The following is a 25,785-nucleotide window of genomic DNA, read 5'->3' as shown; positions in this document are numbered from 1 at the left end:
ACAACACGTAACTCTGTCGCAAGAACACCTAAGGGGCGAGTACGACAGATGGATCAGCAGTATAAGTGGAACGAATGCGTTCATTACAAACGAGCATGATGTCAGGACGTAGCTCGTGCTTCCTTCAAATACGCCAGCTTTGATAGCAACAAGGCATTCGCACTCGCAGTTAGACTTGCAGTTAGATGTGTACTGGGTCAGTGCATAGCGCTCAGCTCGGTGATCGACATGTTAATCTTTATTAAGAAGATGTTGCAGTAAGGGTAGCCCATCCAGCAGCAGACGTGAGGGGACTGTACCAGCTCTGGTCCTCTCTCCTGCCACTGTCAATCATCAACCCAGGATTAGCAGCCATCGTGGCAGACTCGCTCGCCGCCCATGCTGACCACATCAGTGAGCCGTCGTCGAGATCGTGCGGGGCCTAGGCCCTGTGCATCCGCCATCACAACCGGGTGAGCTGACGACGCTGGGGGCCTGCAGCCCGTTCCGTCTATCCACCGCAGACGAGTTACCAGGAAGAGCAGGGAAGAAGACGGGGTGGGACAGAGTACACTCCGCACTACGAGAACGCCTCTCGTGCCGACTGCGCCGGGACTCCAACCCGGAGCCACCTGCTGGCCACCATCGAGATAACTGGCCCGCCGGACGCCGCCAGCCACGCGCAGCCGAAGTAAGGACATTCCTCCGCTACGTCACAGCACGTGGCGCTGCGCTAACAAGACTGTGCGGCCCGGATCTGGTGTTATCGCTAGGAGTCAGCAAGGACTCGGAGAAGGTCGTTGATATCACCAAGCCACATTGTACTCGGCAGCAATAAAGGTGTAATGAATCAATAATGTTTCTTAGGCGTTTCTGATGCTTCCACAGCCATTTCCTAGCATCCTCACAACTGGAGAGGTCACCGCTCGGCCATCCAGTCTACCGTAGGCGACCGGGACCACCGGGGCGCCTACAGAAATCACAATAAAGAGAAAAAAAAAGGGTTCTATCTCAGTTAGTTTTAGAATTTTCATCTCTGGCAACGCAGTGTGGGTACAAATTGCTGAAGATGATCCATTTTTTGACAATCATATTTAATAGTATACACTGTACTTCTAAGGTGCTTGTTGAGAGAAAGAGGGATGGGATGGGGGGACACCTGTTCAGTTACTAACGCACTTATCTGTTTTTGTTTCACAATACCTGGGGCCACTGTGTATAGCACGTTGTCACTGATGTTGTAAATACTGGTTGTTATGATACTTTTTGGTTTCTCCACGGTGTGCCTCCGCAGATCCTTCCTTCAGGTTGCCCCACAGGAAAAAGCCTGGAAACTATAAATAGGGAGAAAGTGTGGTTTTATTCCGTTAAAGACTGTTCAATCTCTTAAAAGTTCACTAACGACGTTTTTCATTAGATCTGTGAGAAGTGACACTGTTATGCAGCACTCAACTATAAGGTCCATCTGCCACAAGAAGCGACGTAAGCTGCATAATGACATCCTGTTACACAACACTTTTTACTCTAGTTTTAGACGAAGGAGGGGTACACTATTCGACGATGTGATGCAGCACAACACAGTTTTCAGACAGCATAAGGTGAGTTCTGGAAACATATGAGGGTTTTCGGGTGACCAAATTCCTTTATTTTGACTATTCGTGTATCCACTAAGGTGACACCACGCCTCATCACTGATTTCACAAACTACGGTGCCAGACGTTACAAGAGAGGCCTTGAGCATCTCGAAGATGTTTACAACTGAAATTTATAGAGATTACTTCCCGGAAAAAGTCGACGACATGCTGCTTCTTCCCACATACATCTCGCGAAATTACCATCATGGAAAAATTCGAGAAAGTAGAGCTGATACAGCGGTTTACGGACGATCATTCTTGACACGCGCCACGGCAGTGGCACAAGGAAAATTGGACCATTTAGTGGTACCCCAAGTACCCTCCACCACAAATCGTCAGGCGACGTGTAGAGAATTCATTTAGATGACGTAGATGTACATCAATAAAGAAAATATCACCCAGTTCTGCGATTCCAAGGATGTCAACAAATGACCGCAATCACCTACAGTATGCTAGAAGCTTTTATTTATCCGGTACCCTCTGTTCCTGCACGCTACGGACAGATATGCAAACATTTTAACTTCTGTAAAGCTTTTTGAGTCCGTACCCGTTCCATTACCGTTCTCGTTTCTTCTGGATAATAACACATACCACACTTCAATACAGCTTCAGCGCCTCCAGACTTGTCTAACGTAGTTATGTTATTAAGTGAGTAATAGACCTGCCTCATTATGGGCCGATTTTGGTTTCCTTCTCATGGGAATATAGAAGAAGAAATAGCTGGCAGGCCGCTCATAACTCACGTGTACTCTCAACAAGCTCTCATGGCATGGCTCTAGCATTCACTAACAGCCCTGCAGTGGCCAGCAAAGTTCTCTACCATTACCACCACGTGGGAGACGACATTTTGTTAGTTATAGGCGATCAAAGCGATGTATGTGACTCAGCGGAGACAATTAGTGCTGTTCACCCAAAAATTAGTTTACAGTTGAACACAAAATATAGCTGCCATCAACTACCTCGTTACAGTTACAAGACAGTCGTGCTAAAATGGTTCAAGTGCCGCTAACAAGGGAACATCCCCATCGCACCCCCCTCAGATTTAGTTATAATTTGGCACAGTGGATAGGCCTTGAAAAACTGAACACAGATCGATCGAGAAAACGGGAAGAAGTTGTGTGGAACTATGAAAAAATAAGCAAAATATACAAACTGGGTCGTCCATGTGTAAGATAGGCAATATTAAGGGCGATGTGAGGCGAGGAGCGCCGTGGTCTCGTGGTTAGCGTGAACAGCTGCGGAACGAGAGGTCCTTGGTTCAAATCGTCCCTCGACCGAAAATTTTAACTCTTTATTTTCAGTTTATGTGAAAAACTCTTATGTTTTCATCACTTTTTTTGGAGTGATTATTACATCCACAAGAAAACCTAAATCGGGCAAGGTAGAAGAAACTTTTCACCCATTCGCCATGTGTACTAGTTAGGTGGATCGACAACATATTCCTGTCATGTGACGCACATGCTGTCACCAGTGTCGTATACAAAATATCAGACGTGTTTTCCTGTGGAGGAATCGGTTGACCTATGACCTTGCGATCAAATGTTTTCGGTTCCCATTGGAGAGGCACGTCCTTTCGTCAACTAATCACACGGTTTTGCGGTGCGGTCGCAAAACACAGACACTAAACTTATTACAGTGAACAGAGACGTCAATGAACGGACAGATCATAACTTTGCGAAAATAAAGAAAGCAAAATTTTCAGTGGAGGGCAGATTTGTACCAAGGACCTCTCGTTCCGCAGCTGTTCACGCTAACCACGGGACCACGGCGCTCCTCACCTCACATCGCCCTTAATATTGCCTATCTTACACATGGACGACCCAGTTTGTATATTTTGCTTATTTTTTCATAGTTCCACACAACTTCTTCCTGTTTTCTCGATTGATCTGTGTTCAGTTTTTCAAGGCCTATCCATTGTGCCAACTTATAACTAAATCTGAGGGGGGTGCGACGGGGATGTTCCCTTGTAAGCACTATGGGACTCTGTCATAATAAGATTCAAGGCCAGCTAGAGGTTTATCGTTTCCCCTAACTATAGCCAAAGTCATCCATGAATTACCAGTGACAACCTCATTTGTGGTGCAAGAAAAATTAATCTTACAACCAACAAAGGTAAGAGGTCCTGTAAGAAGTTATTGTTGACCAACTTCATTAGGTGTCATATCAAAGCTACTAACAGTCTTATACACAGGGAGTCTTGAACGACGAACACATCTTCTCCTCCGGTTGGGCATGGCTGTGTGCTGCGTGCGGCTGCCTCAAGTCGAATGAGCATGCTGTTGCCTCACGAGCGAGATAAACAGGCCCCTGACGTCATAGCGATAAGCTTTTCTGGGCGTGGCAGGAAGTAAGCCCAGGGAGCATCAGTCCCCTAGACTTAGAACTACTTAAACCTAACTAACCTAAGGACATCACACATCCATGCCCGAAGCAGGATTCGAACCTGCGACCGTAGCAGCAGCGCAGTTCACTGTCTGAAGCGCCTAGAACCGCTCGGTCACAGCGGCTGACACAGGCGTGCCAACACCGTCTTAGCGTATGTAGAACACAGACATATTCAGGCTTTATTATTGATTCCAGGCATTGGCACCCTGGCAGAATTAAGATGATGTATTTTCGGTCTATGATTAATATCTTATTAAAACTACCACCAAGCGAATATGAGAGGAACAAAGAAATCGCTATTATAAAACAAGTTTCAGCGATCAACGGTTATCCAGTGTCATCACCAGTAACTAATTTACTACAGAAAATTAGAAGACAAGGACAACGTAAAATCAATGACAGTACGTTAACAGGTAACCAGGAAGGCAAGAAAATACTGTCGCCTGTGAGTTATAAAGGACTGCTTTCAGCCGGCCGGAGTGGCTGTGCGGTTCTGGGCGCTACAGTCTGGAGCCGAGCGACCGCTACGGTCGAAGGTTCGAATCCTGCCTCGGGCATGGATGTGTGTGATGTCCTTTGGTTAGTTAGGTTTAATTAGTTCTAAGTTCTAGGTGACTGATGACCTCAGAAGTTAAATCGCATAGTGCTCAGAACCTTTTGAACCATTTTTTGGACTGCTTTCAGAATTTATTTTTAGACATTTTCAAAATAACAATTTTCTTGTAGGTTTTAAGACTAATTCACTTCACACTGAGGCATAGTGTGAATAAAGAAGCCTCGAAAGAAGTCATCAGTGAAACGACATTGGTGTTATCAATACGAACATGCAGAAAAAGTGAGAAATTTACGTGGGGGCCAACGCTTTGACGATGTAACCGACGGCGTTCAAGCCTGTGATAAGCGCGAGTAGAACAACGTTTCAAATAATGGCTTTTCTGACAGTTTCTCATGGTTCTATGAACGTTCTGTCTTGTAGTTAAGTAGGCTGGTGGGGGGAGGAGTGGAGAAACACCTGAGGCATTAACACCACAATCTTGAACCTTTCCGCTGTATTTTATTACCCCAGTTCCTAACCATTATGGACTGATGGTTTATACACTGAGATGACAAAGTATGGGACAACGACATGACATACACAGATGGCGGTTGTGTCACTCACACAAGGTATAAAAGAGCACTGCATTGGCGGAGCTATCATTTGTACTCAGGTTATTCATGTGTAATTGGTTCCCGACCTGATTATGGCCGCACGGCGGAAATTAACAGCCTTTGGACGCGGAATGGTGTTTGGAGCTAGATACATAGGACATTCTATTTCGGATATCGTTAGTGAATTCAATATTCCGAGATGTACAGTGTGAAGATTATGCAGACAATACCAAATTTTAGGCATTGCCTCTCACCACGGACTACGTAGTGGCCGACGGCCTTCACTTAACGACCGAGAGCACAGGCGTTTTCGTAGGGTTGTCACCACTAACAGACAAGCAACACTTTGCGAAATAGCCGCAGGAATCAATGTGGGACGAACGTATCCGCTAGTACAGTGTGGCGAAATCTGGTGTTAATGGGCTGTGGCAGCAGACGACCGACGCGAGTGCCTTTGCTAACAGCACGACATCGTCTGCAGCACATCTCCTGGGCTCGTGACCGTATCGGTTGGACCCTAGTCGACTGGAAAAACGTGGCCTTGCCAAATGAGTCCCGATTTCAGTTACCAAGTGCTGATGGTAGGTTAGGGCCATGGGCCCAAGTTGGCAACAAAGCACTGTGCAAGCTGGTAGCGGCTCCATAATGGTGTAGGCTGTGCTTACATAGAATAGACTGCGTCCATTGGTCCAACTGACAACATTGATTGAAAATGGTTATGTTCGGCTACTTGGAGATCATTTGTTGCCTATCATGGACTTAATTTTTATGGATAACAATGTGAGATGTCACTGGACCACAACTGTTCGCGATAGGTTTGAAGAACATTTTCCATAATTCAAGTGAATGATACGGCCATACACGTTGCCCGACATGAATCCCATCGAATACTTATGGGACGTTATCAAGAAGTCAGTTCCGAGTACAAAATCCTCCCCTAATAACGTTTTCGCAAGTATGGACAGCTATAGGGGCATCATGGCGCATTATTCTGTAGGTGAGTTCCTATGACTTGTTGAGTCTGTACCACGTCGATCTGCCGCACTGCACGCGGCAAAAGAAGTTCCGACACGGAATGGGGGGGGGGGTGCGTCATAACTGTTGTCACGTCAGTGTAGTCTTCCAATTCTGTTCGTCAATGACAGGCGCTGTTCAGCTATGTTAGAGGCAAGAGTGCAGTGGACACAGCACGAACTCACTACACATCACACTACTTTTTGCAGAATATGGAATCGGTGGATTCAGGAGGGTAATACGGAATGCCGTGTTGGATCCCAATGGCCTCGTATCACTAGCAGTCGAGATGACTGGCATCTTATCCGCATGGCTGTAACGGATCGTGCAGCCACGTCTCGATCCCTGAGTCAACAGATGGGGACGTTTGCAAGACAACAACCATCTGCACGAACAGTTCGACGAAGTTTGCAGCTGCATGGACTATCAGCTCGGAGACGATGGCTGCTGTTACCATTGACGCTGCATCACAGACAGGAGCGCCTGCGATGGTGTACTCAACGACGAACCTGGGTGCACGAATGGAAAACGTAATTTTTTCGGATCGATCCAGGTTCTGTTTACAGCATCATGATGGTCGCATCCGTGTTTGCGACATCGCGGTGAACCCACATTGGAAGCGTGTATTCGTCATCGCCATACGGCGTATAACGCGGCGTGATGGTACGGGGTGCCTTTGGTTACACGTCTCGGTCACCTCTTGTTCGCATTGACGGCACTTTGAACACTGGACATTATATTTCAGATGTGTTATGACCTGTGGGTGTACCCTTCATTCGATCCCTGCGAAACCCTACATTTCAGCAGGATAATGCACGACTGCATACTTCACGTCCTATACGGGCCATTCTGGATACAGAAAATGTTCGACTGCTGCCCTGGCCAGCACATTCTCCACATCTCTCACCAATTGAAAACATCTGGTCAATGGTGGCCGAGCAACTGGCTCATCACAATACGCCAGTCACTACACTCGATGAACTGTTGTATCGTATTGAAGCTGCATGGGCAGCTGTACCTGTATACGCCATCCATGCTCTGTTTGACTCAATGCCCACACATATCAAGGCCGTTATTACGGCCAGAGGTGGTTGCTCTGGGTACTGATTTCTCAGGACCTATGCACCCAAACTGCGTGAAAATGTAATCACATGTCAGTTCTAGTATAATATATTTGTCCAATGAATACCAGTTTATCATCTGCATTTCTTCTTGGTGTAACAATTTTAATGCCCATTAGTGTATCTGAGTACGACAGCAGGAAGTACACACCTGCTTTTCGTAGGCAAATATAGACAGTTTCAGTGTTGAAGTGGATAGCTTGCGCACTATATTCACAGCTCTGCGCCGCTGCTGCGAGTGTTGTAGCCATTAACAGTGTTGTTACCGTCGATCAGGGAGAAGCCTGCGACTAGGCTGCCTGACGGCAGGTGTGGCTCGCGGAACTGCAGCGGCGGCGCCCCTGTCAGAGATTAGCGGCCACGCCCACCACGCGGCCTGCCGCCGCCGGCCTCCGCCCAGCGCCCGTAATGACCGGCCACGCCTGTTTTCATTACTTCGCCCGGCGCGCCTGCCTCCTCCGCAGGCCCGTACAAAGTAGTTTGGCGCGTCGTCTTTCTTTTTGGCTGCTACGGAATTTGGCGCTCAAGTAACACGTCCATTTATTAACCGGCGTCTGCTCACATCACTCTGATGTAGGTAGACGACTAAACAACAGTTATTAGCAGCATTTCCACCGCTTTAATTTCATATCATCTTTCAAAAATGGTTCAAATGGCTCTGAGCACTACGGGACTTAACTTTTGAGATCATCAGTCCCCTAGAACTTAGAACTACTTAAACCTAACTACCCTAAGGACATCATACACATCCATGCCCGAGGCAGGATTCGAACCTGAGACCGTAGTGGTCGAATGGTTCCAGGCTGTAGCGCCTAGAACCACTCGGCCACTCCGGCCGGCCATCTTTCAAAAAATTAAAACTGTTCAGATACCTCCACTACATTTTCCAAGATCTAATGAAAATGTCTAACTGTTGCGGATGGGCTTTAGAATACCTGTGGACAAACACCAACTATGAGGAGAGCTCAGAAAGTAAGGTGACACATTTACTTTCTGAAAACAGGTAGGTTTTGTTCAGGATTTCAGTACATCTTATATTCCCAGCTCTTTTCTTTACAAAACCCTACTTTTCAACACAATCTTACGCCACGTTACTGGGAGACACTGTATTCCTACAAGGCATGAATCTACTGGTCGACGTCGAAACCAACTTCTTGCTGCATCAGTTACCTCCCCATTCCTATCCCATGGAGAGCATCCTTCATTGGGCCACCAGGTGGAAGTCTGAAAATGCAAGATCTTGTGTGTACCCCCTGAAATGATCAAAATTATAATTATATCACTATCAAACGTAATGAATATTAATTTTATTAAATTAAGACACCGAAGGATAAGGAAGAACAGTACAACGAAGTTCTGTGAGCTCCTCTTGGGGCGCGCAGATTTGTGTGAGATCTTGCGTTGTCATGGAGAAGGTGAAGTTCTTTTGCACTTTTGTGGCGACTAGAACGCTGAAGTCGTTTCTTCAGTTTCCTGAAGGTAGCACAATACACTTCACAGTTGATGGTTGCGCTATGTGGCAGGACTTCAAACAGAATAACCGCTTCAGGATCCCAGATGATGGTCAACATGACTTTACCGACTGAGTGTGTGGCTTTGAACTTGTTCTTCACAAGGGAGGTGGTGTGGTGTCAGTGTACAGGCTGCAGTTTTGTTTCCAGTTCGAAGTAACCAACTCATATTTCATCACTGAGCCGTGGCTGGCTCACGTTTTTTTATCATTGGTTACAGTCTTATTTCTCCTTTGGTTACCGCCATAACGTTGCTGTCTTCTCTCTGTGAGTGGCAGCAGCAGCGTGTATCGATAACAGTACTGCTGTACTATCTTTGGTGTGGCGGATATATTTTCCGAGTGTACTGTGTGTGGCAGTCGGTTGGTTGAGGCAGAGCAGCGAGGAAGTCTCCGTGGCGCATAGTCACGCCAGAACCGCTGGCGGCGCGCACGCGCTGTTGGAGTTGTGAGGCGCTACTTGCGAGAGTTACGAAGTTCGTCGCCCACCGGTCCTGGACACTAAAGTTGAATGCTCATTTAGCCTACTATCAAGCCTCAACTGCTATCACATCTCTTCGTTTGATCCTGGTTGTCGCTTTCTGGGAGTTTCCCGCGAGCAACAACGTGTGTGCATTGAAGTCGGCTGGAATTGCAGCCACCTTCCTGTGTGGCTTTTAATTTAATTTAATTCATTCCTTCATTAATGAAGCTTACCAGCTGTATCTTCTGCTTTGAGACCCTTGACGTTCCGGTTAGTTGCCCTGGTCGTTGACGTAGTTTTCGCCAATGTATTTTCCTCGTCGTGTTGGTGCTGTCCAGCATGGCGTGTAGTTCGACAGCTGAGGTGTTGTTGGTAGTTTTGGGCGTTTATTCTGATTTGGCTGGATTTGGTACCAGTATCCAGAAGGTGATGATATCGACAAAAAAATGGCTCCGAGCACTATGGGACTTAACTTCTGAGGTGATATTGACATCTTGTTGTCGTTTTGCTGGTCGGGCGGAGCAAAACTGATCTTGTTTGTTGGTTTGTCGGCCGTCTTTCGGTTGGGTTGCCTTCCGATTAAGAAGCTGTCGGTCTGGCTGCCTGTCTCACCTAGACATGCGTTAGTGTTACCTTCAAATGGTTCAAATGGCTCTGAGCACTATGGGACTCAACATCTTAGGTCATAAGTCCCCTAGAACTTAGAACTACTTAAACCTAACTAACCTAAGGACATCACACAACACCCAGTCATCAAGAGGCAGAGAAAATCCCTGACCCCGCCGGGAATCGAACCCGGGAACCCGGGCGCCGGAAGCGAGAACGCTACCGCACGACAACGAGCTGCGGGCTACATACTGATTTCCATTTCAGTCTTAAGTACTCTGCGTGGCCTTCAGCCGAGTTTTAGCTCATTAAAAATGCAAGGCTCTTTTTAGGCCATGAGCGGTAAAAAAAAAGGTTTCTTGTTTGGTATGGTGCCTTCAGCCGAGTTTCAGTCTTTCAAATTTAAAATTTAAAATTTCTTGCGTCTAGGCCTTAAGCTGTAAATTTGTTTCAGGCTGGTATGTGGCATTCAGCCGAGTTTTCAGCTTTTTCAAATCAAAAGTTGAAAAATTTTGTCTAAGCCTTAAGCCGTAGGAAATATTTCCTAGTTTCTGTGTGGCCTTAAGCTAGCATAAATTAAAAATTGGAAAATTCTTTGTCTGGGCTTTAAGCCGTGAGATTGTTTGGGTTTCGTATGTGGCCTTCATCCGACTTTTATGTGAAGCATTTTAGGATCAGGCCTTTAGCCTATTTTAGTTGAAATTTAGAAGCTCTTCCCTGTAGGCCTGTAGATGCAAAATTATTTTCTGCATGATGTGTGGCCTTCAGCAGAGTTTTACTTCTCTTACATTAAAAATTCAAAATACTTGTCTTGCCCTTAAGTCATAAGATTGTTATTCTTTAGTATGAGGCCTTCAACTGAGTTTTACACGAAATATTTTAAGATAAGGCCTTCAGCCTTTTCAGATTCAAAGCTGTTCTTCCTAGGCCTTACGCTTTTAAATTATTTTGTTGATATGCGGCCTTCAGCCGAGTTTCAGACTATTTAGACTAAACATTGAAAATCTTTGTCTTGCCCTTAAGCTTTGATTAAGGTGTGGCCTTCAGCCGAGTTCTATGGGAAAATTTTAAGCTAAGGCTTTCAGCCTATTTATATTGAAGATAAAAGAATTTCTTTCTAAAGAAGTAAAACCTCCTGAAGAACTCCTGTACCTCAATTCCGTGATTAGACCTTTTGCCTTGGATTTTCTATGTGGCCATCAGCCGATCTAAATTCAATCAATGGCGGTCTTTCGTTAAAACCTTGAGAGTTTTTGATTCTTGCTTGTGTGATTGTGTGTTTAAACAAATAAAGTTTATATGTTGAGTGCAACCGACAGTAACTTATTTTGGCCCCTTTCCACATATATAATCTCATCCGCTCTGTCCTGCTAGCCCAAGGATCTCAATCACCTGTGTCGATGACAAACCAAAAATTGTCACACGCAAACAGTTCCGCACAGATGGTCCTTCATTGGTCGTTAAGGTCTTTTGTTTGGTGCGTGGAACTCAGTGGGCTCACACCTTTGAGTGCCCCAACTAGTGGACGAGTGAATCAGCACCGCCAACGGAGACGTCCAGTAATGCAGCGTGTTGGTTGACTGTTAACTGTCGGTCATCTCAAATGAGAATATCCACACGTTCCATGAGTCACACCTTTGTACGGCATTCGGCATCTACATCTACATCATACTCCGTAAGCCACCGAATTGTGTGTGGCGGAGGGTACTTCCGGTACCACTAACTGATCCCTCCAACCATGTTCCACTCGCGAATAGTGCGTGGGAACGTGTGACTGTCGGTAAGCCTCTGTATTGCCTCTAATTTCTCTAATTTTCTCCTCATGGTCAATACGCGAGATGTATGTGACGAAAGGGGGGACGGGGGAGTAATATGTTATCTGACTCCTCCTGAAAAGTGCTGTCCCGAAATTTCAGTAGTAAATCTCTCCGTGATGCACCACGTCTCTCTTGTAACTTTTGCCAGTGGAGTTTGTTTAGCTTCTCCGTAACGCTCTCTCGCCACCTTAACGATCCCTTGACGAAACGCTCCACTCTTTGTTGGATCTTCTCTATCTCCTGTATCAGTCCTATCCGATAGGGATCCTAGATAGATGAACAATACTCATGAATCGGGCGAACAAGCGCCTTATAAGCCACTTCTTACGTAGATGAGTTACATCTTAAGATTCTTCCGATGAACCTGAGTCTTGTGTCTGCTTTTCCCACTATCTGTTTTATATGGTCATTCCACTTAAGGTCGCTCTGGATAGACGGCAGACTCTGTCTCAAGCTGTTTGTCATCAATAGTGTAGCTGTTCAGTAGTGGATTTCTTTTCCTATGTATGCGCAATATGTTACATTTATTTACGTTCAGGTCTAAGACGTTACCCTTACGAGTTGGTTCTCAAACTATCTGCTCAAGGTAATTTTCGGACAGGACATCCAGAACAATGCTACACGATTCCCTGTCTCTAGCACCAGTTTTGATGGCATAACACTTCCAATCTATACCTGGCAAGTTGAAGTCACCGCCTGTTACAACGGCATGATCAGGAGAATTACTAATGAAATTCTGAAAGTTCTGTCTGAAGCTATTTACAACTACAGATTCTGACCCAGGTGGTCTATAAAATCATCCGATCACCATTTTGGCCGTTCTTTGATACTCAATTTCATCCAGATTAATTCACACTCGGAATCCATGATAACCTCGCTAGATTTTATCGAATTTTTTACTGCAATTAACACGCCGTCACCATTGGCGACTGACCTATCCTTACGATCAACCCGAGCGGGAGGCATCATTTGTGCCGACATGTGCCACTACATGCAGCCGGTTGCACTCAGTGCTCTCAATAGCCGCCAGCAGGACCATGTCATGAATGAGACCTTCCGACAAACACACCGAATGCACACTGGAATTCTTTCTCGCCTTGCCTGCTATCTCCCTGAGGGGCTCCATCAACTTAGGATTTCGTTTTCATTGACGTCTGGCTTCAACCCGCTTTCTGTTCCCAATACCATCTATGCATTATAACCTTCAATAGGTGTTACTAATTCTGGGACCTTCCCTTGGGTGCTCCTGTAGTTTACTAAAATCATATTAAACTTTTCTATCTCTGATCTGTGAGGACCAAGATTCTCTGAGGTCGCTGTGGCTGATTTAACAGGAAAATCGTATTTACTCCCAAGGTAGGGATCCTCTAACCTAAAAAGGCCCCATGTGCACGCCACACGTACTCCACTAACCTAGTAGCCACTTCCTGCGTGTAGTGCACGCCTGGCCTATTAAGGGGAACCCGACAGTTCTGCACCCGATAGCAGAGGTCGATAAATTCGCATCCGATACCGTCGCAGAGCCGTCTGAGCCTCTGGTTTAGACGTTCCACTCTGCTCCAAACCAGAGGACCGCGATCAACCCTGGGTACGATGCTACAAACAGACAGCTTAGCCTGCACCACGCATGCGTTACTAGTATCCTTCACCAAATCAGCCAGCCGCCGAAAGGAGCAGAGGATGGTCTCAGAACCCGAGCGGGAGGCATCATTTGTGCCGACATGTGCCACTACATACAGCCGGTTGCACTCAGTGCTCTCAATAGCCGCCAGCAGGACCATGTCACGAGTGAGACCTTCCGGCAAACACACCGAATGCACACTGGAATTCTTTCTCGCCTTGCCTGCTATCTCCCTGAGGGGCTCCATCAACCGCCTAACATTGGAGCTCCCAATGACCTGCATACCCACCCTCTGTACTTGTCCGGACTGGGCAGGAAAATCGACCGCTGGCCCAACAGAAGAAGCATCCCGTGCTGGCTGAGAGTTATGATCAACACTGGGAAGTACCTCGTATCTGTTTCTAAGACGTAGGGAGCCAGCCGCACGGCCTGCTCCCTCTTTCGCCTTCCTCCCAGTCACACGCGAACCCACCACTGTCTGCCACCCACTCTGGAGTGAGGATGGACCGGTCAGATGTTGCGCATCGGAAGTTGCAGTGACGTCCGTGCCACCAAGGGATTCCAGTGACACCAGAAGTCGCCCCGACGTCACCGCAACTTCGAGCATTAGCTAGAAGCTTGCGGACGGTAGCCAACGCAGGTTCCAGCTATTTACGGACAGCAGCCAACTCTCCTTGTCCGTTCACCACAAGCCATATCGTACTGTGTATAAAATAGATATATGGTCCCAAATGGCGCTACAGAGTTTGAAAATATATCAAAGGAGAAGAAAGTAAGACTGAAAGTTGGTGTGCAGATTTCTCACTGAATTCTGCGACCGCAAGCTATTAAACAGAAATAAATTTCTCTACACGGAAAATTTACATTAGGAATCCGGACTACACAAGGACATTCTCAAGACTTACGCAAAAAACAAAAACTACGATTACTTTGCTGACCACTAGTCTACACAGTAAAATACACACGTACAATTCACTCCTTAGCAGAAGCACGAGAACGAAAAACAAAGACTAAATTTATTTACAGTTTATCACACAAGTGGTGGTGCTGCTCTGTTGCGCTTCCTCTCGGCTCGGCGGCTGCCGCCACACTCACGGGAGATCGGACAGATTTGCGCCATCTTCTTGCTATCAACAAGGTCGCTTCACCCAGCGACTCACCTTACTTGCGTTCACTGCTAGGTTTCTGTATACGTTCTGCAAGCGCCTATAAATATCTGCGACGCTCTGGTTTACCGCCACAATAAACTCAATGACAGCTCTGCCTGCAACGCACTTCCGTTACAGACGCCATTCAGAAGGCTACGTAGCCCACCGCCACCTAACGGAACTTTATCATACTACAGTGGCTTAACCCGGAGTATTCCACGATGTTGCACAAAAAATTTACATTTTTCAACCGTAACTGTCCGAGAAGAAAAAAATGTGTTGCGTTACTTATTGAATTTCTTCGTATTATTCTCATTATTCGTTTTTTATGTTAATTTATTGTTCTTGAGGTTCCAATACACCGCAGTCAGCGAAATATACGAGTATATGTAGTAGTCTAAAGAGAAAGTCATAAATAAATTTTCTGTAGATTGTTTTTGAGTATGTAAATGACATTGCACTGGAATGCTCGTTAGCATCCATGCCCACAACTTCGAGGTTAACAGTGATACTCAAAGTTTTCTCTTCATCAGTTACACTTTTAATTGTTGAAAATAAATACAGGTATTCATACTGTTAGACTAAAGAGAAAATATATGACATGTAACAAAATGACCAACAGTTGTCTTAAAGTATTAATATAATTAGCTAATTTATATAGCTTGGTAAAGTAATACTGCAGAATGTACAGTCGCCAAACAAAACTTTTCGCATATCTTGGTAAGCATGGGTACCTTTGTTTGCATACAGTTCATACCAGTGGTAACTTGATATGCACTGGCAATGGTGGCAGCACCACATATAACAAATTTTTAGTAGTGTATTTCCTCCCTCCTTATTATTTTATTTTTATATTTTCACTCATTGCATATAATTACCATATTTGTTTGTATACATGGAGAAAATAATTTCAACCAACAAACTCTGAGAGGTGGCACAGGGCACCAAACCTAACATTTTTTTCTAATTTTATACTTATCTGTGACAATTTTTTAATCCAGTAAAGGGCGTAATCCATGAGCATTTTTTAATCCATTTCACTTACCGTGCATGCACAACCTAGAACCAGATGATTATCTACTCAGACCATACTGTCCAGTGTGGCACCTGGAACAGTGTCTTCAATATCCACAATTCGCATTTTTCGAGTTCGGTTAATCCACATGCATTGTTTCCTCGCGCTCATCAACTGCGGTTCTATGTGAAAGTATGAGCAGATGTTCTTGACGATCGTTTAACTGGGCCACATCTCCTACTTAGGTCATTAAATGACAGGAATTACTAAAATTTCCTCGCCACAGCATTTTCAGAGTTGCTGGATGACGTGCCACTCACTACAAGACAATGGATTTGGTTCCAGCATGACGGGATGTCGATACATTTCACTTGTCCTGTGTGCTGATTCTTAAGCCAACTGTTTCCAGAAAACTGGATTGGCAGTGATGGTCCTGTACCATGGCTTATCGATTTCCTGATATGACCCTTATGTGCTTCTTTGTGTGACAAGAGTGTGCAGTCTAATTTACAAAACCGTTGTTGAATCAAATGAGACTCTGGTTGCCCACAAACTACCAGCAGCAATACAAATTAAGAATAGTACTTCAGCCTTTGACCTTGTTTGCCAGAACATGACCCATTGGTGTAACCTCTGTTTGTAAACTAATCGTAGCATATTTGAACATCTACTGTAAATGAAGTAATTGTGTAGTGTTAATGTTGTCTCTTGGTGATAAAGAGATAAAGTTTGTTTGTGTTACTTTTTGTCTTCACAGTATTACTTTGGAATTATATGAATAATTTTTCTCTTAAAAATTTAGCTTCAACCTATAGAATATATCTACTGTCCCTGTGTTTATTTGTGGTTTACTCATTTTGTTATAAAGCTTTCTATTCTTAAAATTTTAATTGTTTAAAAAAAGCTGGAACTGAGTAGCTAAAAGTATATTGAAGTGCTTCAACTTTTTTTATTTACATACACTGACTACACTGTCTGCTGTTGTTATAAATATCAACAAAAAAATAAAAAGTTAAACTACGAACTCTACAACAGAAAATTCATTGTTATTATAAGTATCTTTATTCCATCTTACCTCTGCTTAACATTTCCATCTTCAAAACATTAAAAATCCCACTCAATTATTAATTTCAATTAACTATTTGGTAAAACACTCTTAAACTCGTTATTGAAGTCCATACAGATTTTCTCCCCATGTCTACTACTCATGTTTTCACAGCCAATAACGTTACACAAAGAATTGACATGTAGCTCAATAACTTTCTGAACAAACTGAAATTACTAGCTTTATTGAGATTCTTGAGAAAAGCCTCCATTTATAAGGGAGAATTTTTTATTACTATTTCATTTCTTAAACACGATGAAGACCATACTGCTTATGATAATAATGAATGATGTCCATATGGTAAATTATATGTTTTATTGTCCAAAACATATCTCTTATAGTCATGTGTGCCCTGTGCTTTTGTATTTACCTCAACTGAGTAAATTTCATGATGAATTCTTAATATCAAGTTCATAGTTCTATATTGTTCTGTATTGTTGATCTTTTTTCCTTACACTATTTTTGCACTACACTTATCTTTCATTTTTCGTAAACCTTTCTTGTTTACCTGTGGAATACTGTATGTATTATCTGCTGGATATTCACTAGTATCAAATTCGACAATCACTGATTTCCTGTCTTCATAAAAATATTTAGTATGTATGTTACATAAACAGCTGACTGTGTCTTGATAATGGAGCTCAATCTTTTCAACATGTTTTGGTTTCCTAATTCTACAATGAAAATCGTACATCAGTTCTTTAGATATACCAGGTATATTCATAGATTGGTTTTTTTAAGTATGGGTTTGGTTTTATTCATGGGTGTGGTAACAAGATTTCCACTAAATATTGTTCTTCCTTTAAATCTTGGCTTTCTCACATGTTTATCTCACTTGTCGCCATCTGATATTAACCGTATATATTTACTCTATTTGTTATGTTCTCCATTGCCTTCACAAACAAAGAACTTTTTATTAACTAACATAAATCTTTCAAAAAATCTTTCTTCACTTTCATTTCTGTCTTCAGGTCTATTTACACCTTTAAGATCATCAGATCATTTAAATTTTAAGACTCTATATTTTTGTTTCCCTCACCCCTAGAAACAGATACCATTTACAATTTCTGTAGTGAACTACACAGTTATACTTGGAATCCAAACTAGCCTACAACTTTTTTAAGTTCCTGGCACAATTTTATTTTTGGAAGCTAATGATGTATCTGTGTACATCAAGCAGTTCTCTAGGACATTACAGATGTACTACAAGTATGTATCCTACTTGAGAAGTGTCTGATACCTCACTTACTTTTGTAGAACTGAATGAATCAGGATCATTACATTCAAATCCATTATATGGCAAATATTGACTCACAGCCACAACTACACAGATTGTTTGCATCTAAATATGCTAAACAATTTGATACCTTTCTTACATCATATGCTTTCACATAGCGATTGTTTTCATTCACATGTCTTTTACAACATTGAGTCATATCTCCTCTTATTCCTTTCTCAACCATAAGAATCATACCATAATCATGTAAAAACTCTAGTGGTTATGCAGTCATTTTTAGCATTGCATCCCAAGATATACAAGATGCAGTAAAATTCAAGTTGTATCCAGTTTGTACACTTTTTTAAATGTTTCTACAAAAGTTCAAAACGTATCATCCAATAACAAAACATCAGGTTTAAGGTATAGATTATGATATTCACCACTTTTTGGTAGTATAGATGGCTATGCTATTGGTATCGATATTTTTCCATATGAGCTTTCAATAGCATCAATATAATCTTGAGGTAATTCTAAATTTGAACCATTCTGGTATGAATACATTACTGCTCCATCATTATCTGAATGTAGCAAACCTAATATATGACCAATTTCGTGAACTAAAACTTCGAACCGATTTGTTTGATGTTTTAGTGTATTCTCATCTATCTTTAAGTACCATGTCTCATCTTTCTCTGTATGTCTTTCTATTGGATCATTTTTTTATATTTGCAAGAAAAGGATGACCTGAGACATTACCTTTTCTGTCTAGATCCTTTGAACATCAGTGACCAAATATCTCATACTCATGTAATCACCTTTGACCTATTGTTTTGTATTACTTATATCACAGGGCACTGAGTATTGTTATGTAAATGAAATGATATCTCTGTTATTTCTAATTTTTCTACCATTTACTTCTTTATAATTACATGTTATATTTGTCTTATACCATTTGTACATGCTGGTTTCATAGCTACCAAATGCATCTGTTACATCACTTCTAGACCTATTCATGAAATTCATAGTCACTTCACTTAACTAACCATTTATTTCACGATTATGTGTTAATTGAAATAACATTAATTTTTTCTGAATACATCCCCATTCTCCTAAGTTGGATGCACCCCTAAGGCTGCTTCAGTTGCCAATGTTTCAGCTTTTGATTGAATATTCAAATAATCAAAACCATTGATATAGTTATTAATTTACTGCTGCCACCAGCAACTACTATTTTCACAAATAACAATAGCATAGGTACCTTCTTTTATACATTCTTAAAATTTTATAAGATGTGGTTAAAATAGTTGACAAAGACAATTGCTTAAATCAAGGAAGTATCTTGGAGAGACTTTCTTCAAATGCACAACAATATTTCTAATAGAAAACTATTATATCTTTTGATCATTTGACATATCAACCCAATTTCTAAAAATCTCTCTTGAAAGCTTCAGATAATTCTTGTGTTACTGCTATTGTTCTCCAATTTATTCTATCTGAAAATTCTCTCATAAAATTTTCTAATAATACTTGTTTACTTGAAACTTCATCCAATTCTACTTTGTTGTGACATTCTCTAACTAATTCTTCAAATAATTGTAGATTAAATAACATATTTCTATGGTCTACTTTATCTGAAAATCTCTAATAAAATTTAAATACAATTTTCGCTTCTTTGATACAATACCCCAATCCAATATATTTTGTAATTCTCTAACGAATTTTTTAATGAACATCATTGAGATAGCATTTCCTAATAAGTTTTATCTTGGAATTCTGTTGTGAAATTTTCAAATAATTTTTGATATGACATATCCCAGTTTAATTTGCCTTGAAATAATCTTACAAAATCAACAGATAATTTTTAGTTGATAAAATATTCAATCTATCTTGAAATTTTTAGCTACATTTCGGTATGATATTCTACTTCTATTTAATTTGTCATCGGATCCCCTTCAGACAATTTATAACATCTGTATAGACTTTCAGCACTTTTACTAAATAGATCCAGTTTTATACAATTCAGTTGTTGAAAGTGATTTACATAACTCTTTGAAACACTTATTCGCAATATCATATTCATTTCATAAAATAACTCGTCTTTTTAAATCTAGAATATCCTGTAGTCCCCATATCTTTTGCTACAGCTTTTAGGTATTTTCCAGAACAATTCTGCTGTTTATTGATCTAGCTGCTGATGTTGTTGTTGATGAGATAAATGAGTTGTTTTCTCGTCATTTCAGAATATTCACTCCATGCTATTTCTTTTGCTCTATCTTTGAATTCGCTATTTTTAGGCACTGTAAGTTCACCATGCATACGTTTTATTTTTTTATTACGAAAATAAAAAACTATCTAATTCCAGTTGGTAATTATGAAGAACAAATATCAACTAAATTTAAGTAAATGGTTCAGAAAAAAGGTATTGGTTAGAAATGATACTTTATATATTATTCAGAACAGTTTTGTAGAGTACCTGAGCATATCTTCTGAAGATTTCAAAATTATTAAAAAATAATTATAATCTTGATTATACTTAAATTTAGTTTCTCTTGTTTGAACAGCAAAATATAATTATTCTATTAATATTATTTATATGATACTTCACAGGTCAGTAATTTGATCCCTGAAAATGTTAAACAAAAGAAGAGGAATTCGTTATGGTATTCAGGCAGAATGAGCATATCAACTGAAAATTGTTCAAAAACTGGGAAGAAATTTAGTCCAGTCTTTAAATAATTATGACACTGATTATACTGAAATTAGATATAATGATCCTCTTGCTCTAGAATACGAATTTATTTAGAATATTTTGTTTGTTAAATTTTATTTACTTGTAAATGGAGCCAATGTCAAGTACATCCAAAGCTGTAGCAACTGTGATTAATGAATTTGAATTTATTCGGAAGTACAGCTACCAACTAAATTTAGGTACTTGGTTTAAGGTTATTTGGTTTCCTTTAGCTGAAGAAAAGTATGTATTGAATATGAATGATATCTTATGCTTTATTGATGAAGATTTCTGTTATGCAAATGTTTTCCTCTTACAACAATATACATTGTCATAGTCATAAAAAAGACATTATTGGACTTTCCTATAAAAATTATTAATTTTGGAGTAGTAAAATATTATACCACTACACTGAATGACTTTCCATTTATTAAGATGAGTTATCATCTGGCATTAAAAGTGTTTTTCTACAAATAACTTGGCTTATGTTATCTATTTATAATCTTAAATAATTTATAATGATGGTGAATAATCAAAATAGTAGTTAGAAAATATTATATGACCCTTGAGTCGATATAGGTAGACAATATAAAGTACACAGCAGAATATAAAGTCATTCAGTCTCAAAAAATTATTGAACAACAAGCTATAGAAATTGAGACCAAACTGAAAATAGAAGAAGAAAAAACAAAAACAAACAACAACTACAGCAACAATGAAAAACTAAAGATAAAGAATGCCTAGAACTGGCATTATAGAGATGAAGAAAAAACAGACTATTTACATTACCAGATATAAACTTTATGCTAACAAAAATTACTACAAAGTTGGCATTGTACTGCTTAAAAATTATCTTTCAGCAGGACTGTCTACTTATAACAATGGGAGACCTAAAGCAGATAAAATATTTTATGTCAGAATTATGATTGAAAAGATTATAAATTAGCAGAACAGTTTAATAATTATTTTGGCATATCCAGTGCAGATAAAACTAGGGAAGTGTACAATACTCATTTCAGTAGTCTGTCCAGCTTTGTTGGACACTTTCGGGTTTCACCACTGATACTAAGCGTGGTCGCGCAGTGGTTAGCACACTGGAGTCACATTTGGGAGGAGGACAGTTCAATTCCATGTCTGGCCATCCTGATTTAGGTTTTCTGTGATTTCCCTAAATCGCCCCAAAAAAATGCCAGGATGGTTCCTTTGAAAGGGCACAGCTGACTTCCTTCCATAATATGATGAGACTGATGACCTCACTATTTGGTCTCTTCTCCAAACAACCCAATCCCATCACCACTGAAGAAAAAAATGAGAAGAGAAAAAATATTTATGTAGAAGCTTTGGCAGAACCTAGTATAGAAATAGATCAAATTTTAATTGAAGAATAAACTCAAAATCTATTGTGTTAGATAATTTGTGTAGAGAAGAACTAGTTCTAATTGTTTTGAAATCTACAAAGAATATCCAGATAAGCTTAATGTGGTTAGAAAAGCACTAGAAGATATTCTTGTGTCTACCGGACACAAAATTAATACAGAGAAATGGTATAGAATGTCCAAATGTGTGTGAAATTTTATGGAACTTAACTGCTGAGGTCATCAGTCCCTAAGTTTACACACTACTTAACCTAAATTATCCTAAGGACAAACACACACACCCATGCCTGAGGGAGGACTCGAACCTCCGCTGGGACCAGCCGCACAGTCCATGACTGCAGCGCGTTAGACTGCAGAAATGATATAGAATGAGGCAAAGATTATTTTAAGAGCAATTAACTCACAAATAAATTTTAAGTACCAGTAGACTGATTTCAAAGTATTCATAAACAACTCATGTTTCTTCTCCATTTTCATCTTATAAATAATTTGCTCCATCATAAGTTAGTTGACCTATAGTTGAAGATATAAAGCCATCTTCATTTTCAGGATAACATACCAATACAGACTATGCAAGTATTATTATTCTCATTCATTGAACACATTTATATACCCAAAAATTATTTACAACAATATTTTTCTTAATTAAAATGTTTCTATTTTAACGCAGCAATCCCAAGCACATTTATTACATCAGAAGCCCCTTTAATGTGCATATCTCAGAATAACAACAAGATTGTTTATAATAATAACGAACCAGTTCTGATAGTTGTTAATGAGAATAATCCTTATTTGAAAGGTAAAGGTGTTGCAGGAATGTTAAACTATGAAGATACTAAAAAGGCACTTAGTAAAAATATAGATGCATGTGATACCAATATGTTAAAAAATAGCAGGGGGAGTGTCAGACTCCCCTAACTCACAGTGAAAAAAGCACACTATTTATCAATGAAATGCGACTACATGTGGTTATACCAACTGAAAATGTTAAATTCAGACATATGTTTATTCTTTCATATATATTTGATGATGACTGTGAATATGTTTATTGTATCATTATAATACAAAGAATAGATTTGCAAAGACAGTTGCTTATCACTCAAGACAAACATTCGTATTGTGAAGAAATGTTAAGAAATAATTATGATCCCAATTCAAACAAACAACAGATCATAAGAGAAAATTTCAGGATTGTCTGTTATTGTAATTAGTTCAATAATTTGGAAGGCTACACTCAACAGCAATTGATTAAAACTATAATAAATCTTCATCAGACTGGAAATTAGATTATTTCTTATTAAAATTAAAAACCCAATTACTTTCTATTCAGTAATACAATCAGCAGAAGTACTATAATAATCAATTCGAAAAAATTAAAATTTTCAGTAATAATAATAATAATAATAATAATAATGGCGTGGGATCAGGGCCTCTTTGTCGGGTACACCGCTCGCCTGGTGCAAGTCTTTCGATTTGACGCCACTTCGGCGACTTGTGCGTCGATGAGGATGAAATGATGATGATTAGGACAACACAACACCCAGTCCCTGAGTGGAGAAAAATCTCCGACCCAGCCGGGAATCGAACCCAGGCCCTTAGGATTAATGAATTCAATTTGTAAATAAAATTTTTATAAAAAAATTTCATCTTGTTATAGAATAACATTCTCTTTATTATCTCCATCTTATTATGTGATTCATCCAATCCCAACAATGTAACAAATACATCATCCAATGCTTATGTGTGATTGGATTAGAGTGAATAATATTTTCAGTTTCGAATATTTGAATAAACCTATTAGTTGTGTATCCTTTCTCAAAAATTACATTAAGTTTCCTAATTCTGACGATTCTTCTATTTTAATTCTGGTTTATTATCGAATGTAATTGTACTTGGCTTATAATTTTTATCAACAAATTTGGTTGGCCTCATTTTTATTGTTGAATATTTTGTTTTATTGTATTAATGAACCAGTAGTGCAACTAGTTCAGTCCACTTATACTGTCCTTGAAGAGCAAATCTCTTCCACCCTCTTTCCTTCACTGTTCAACAAAATATGTTTTTAATTCTGTAAAAGTTGAATAATGATCAATAGTACATTTTTTCACACTTTACATTTCTTTACCATTATCTGTCTGTAGATTTTTTGGAGTTCTCTCTCTCAATATTTTTTTCATGACTGTCAGCTACATTTTTACCCAGTTAGTCCTTAACTGGTATATCCCAAGCAAATTTAGGAAAAACAACAGTTACAGTAGCAAATATTTACATCAGTCATTTATTTTTGAAATTGCTTTTAATTTTCCAAAATTCGTTTCTACTAGAGCAGATTGCCATAAACATTTTCTCCGAAATGAAAACGTCATGTCTTTTAAAAATTTTTCTCATTCATCATCATCATCATCATCATCATTTAAGACTGATAATGCCTTTCAGCGTTCAGTCTGGAGCACAGCCCTCTTATTAAATTCCTCCATGATCCCCTATTCAGTGCTAACATTGGTGCCTCTTCTGATGTTAAACCTATTACTTCAAAATCATTCTTAACTAAGTCGAGGTACCTTCTCCTTGGTCTGCCCCGACTCCTCCTACACTCTACTGCTGAACCCATGAGTCTCTTGGGTAACCTTGCTTCTCCCATGTGTGTAATATGACCCCACCATCTAAGCCTGTTCGCCCTGACTGCTACATCTATAGAGTTCATTCCCAGTTTTTCTTTGATTTCCTCATTGTGGACACCCTCCTGCCATTGGTCCCATCTACTAGTACCTGCAATCATCCTAGCTACTTTCATATTCGTAACCTCAACTTTGTTAATAAGGTAACGTGAATCCACCAAGCTTTTGCTCCCATACAACAAAGTTGGTCAAGAGATTGAACGGTGCACAGATAACTTAGTCTTGGTACTGACTTCCTTCTTGCAGAAGAGAGTAGATCGTAGCTGAGCGCTAACTGCATTAGCTTTGCTACACCTCGCTTCCAGTTCTTTCACTATGTTGCCATCCTGTGAGAATATGCATCCTAAGTACTTGAAACTGTCCACCTGTTCTAACTTTGTTCCTCCTATTTGGCACTCAATCCGTTTATATTTCTTTCCCACTGACATTGCTTTCGTTTTGGAGATGCTAATCTTCGTACCATAGTCCTTACATTTCTGATCTAGCTCTGAAATATTACTTTGCAAACTTTCAATCGAATCTGCGATCACAACTAAGTCATCCGCATATGCAAGACTGCTTATTTTGTGTTCGCATATCTTAATCTCACCCAGTCAGTCTATTGATTTCAACATACGATCCATAAATAATATGAACAACAGTGGAGACAGGTTGCAGCCTTGTCTTACCCCTGAAACTGCTCCGAACCATTAACCCAATTTACCGTCAACTCTAACTGCTGCCTGACTATCCATGTAAAGCCATTTAATTGCTTGCAAAAGTTTGCCTCCTGTTCCATAATCTCGTAGAACAGACAATAACTTCCTCCTAGGAACCCGGTCATATGCCTTTTCTAGATCTATAAACCATAGATACAATTCCCTGTTCCACTCATAACACTTCTCCATTATTTGCCGTAAGCTAAAGATCTGGTCCTGACAACCTTTAAGAGGCCTAAACCCACACTGATTTTCATCCAATTGGTCCTCACCTTATGCTCGCACTTTCCTTTCAACAATACCTGAGAAGATTTTACCCACAATGCTGATTACAGAGATATATCTGTAGTTGTTACAATCTTTTCTGTTTCGATGTTTAAAGATTGGTGTAATTACTGCTTTTGTCCTGTCTGATGGAACCTGTCCCGACTCCCAGCCCATTTCAATTATCCTGTGTAGCCATTTGAGACCTGACATTCCACTGCATTTGATGAGTTCCGACTTAATTTCTTTCACCCT

Source organism: Schistocerca cancellata, chromosome 1 (genome assembly GCF_023864275.1).
Source record: "Schistocerca cancellata isolate TAMUIC-IGC-003103 chromosome 1, iqSchCanc2.1, whole genome shotgun sequence".
Taxonomy (NCBI): Eukaryota; Metazoa; Arthropoda; class Insecta; order Orthoptera; family Acrididae; genus Schistocerca; species Schistocerca cancellata.
This window is presented reverse-complemented; position numbering follows the sequence as displayed.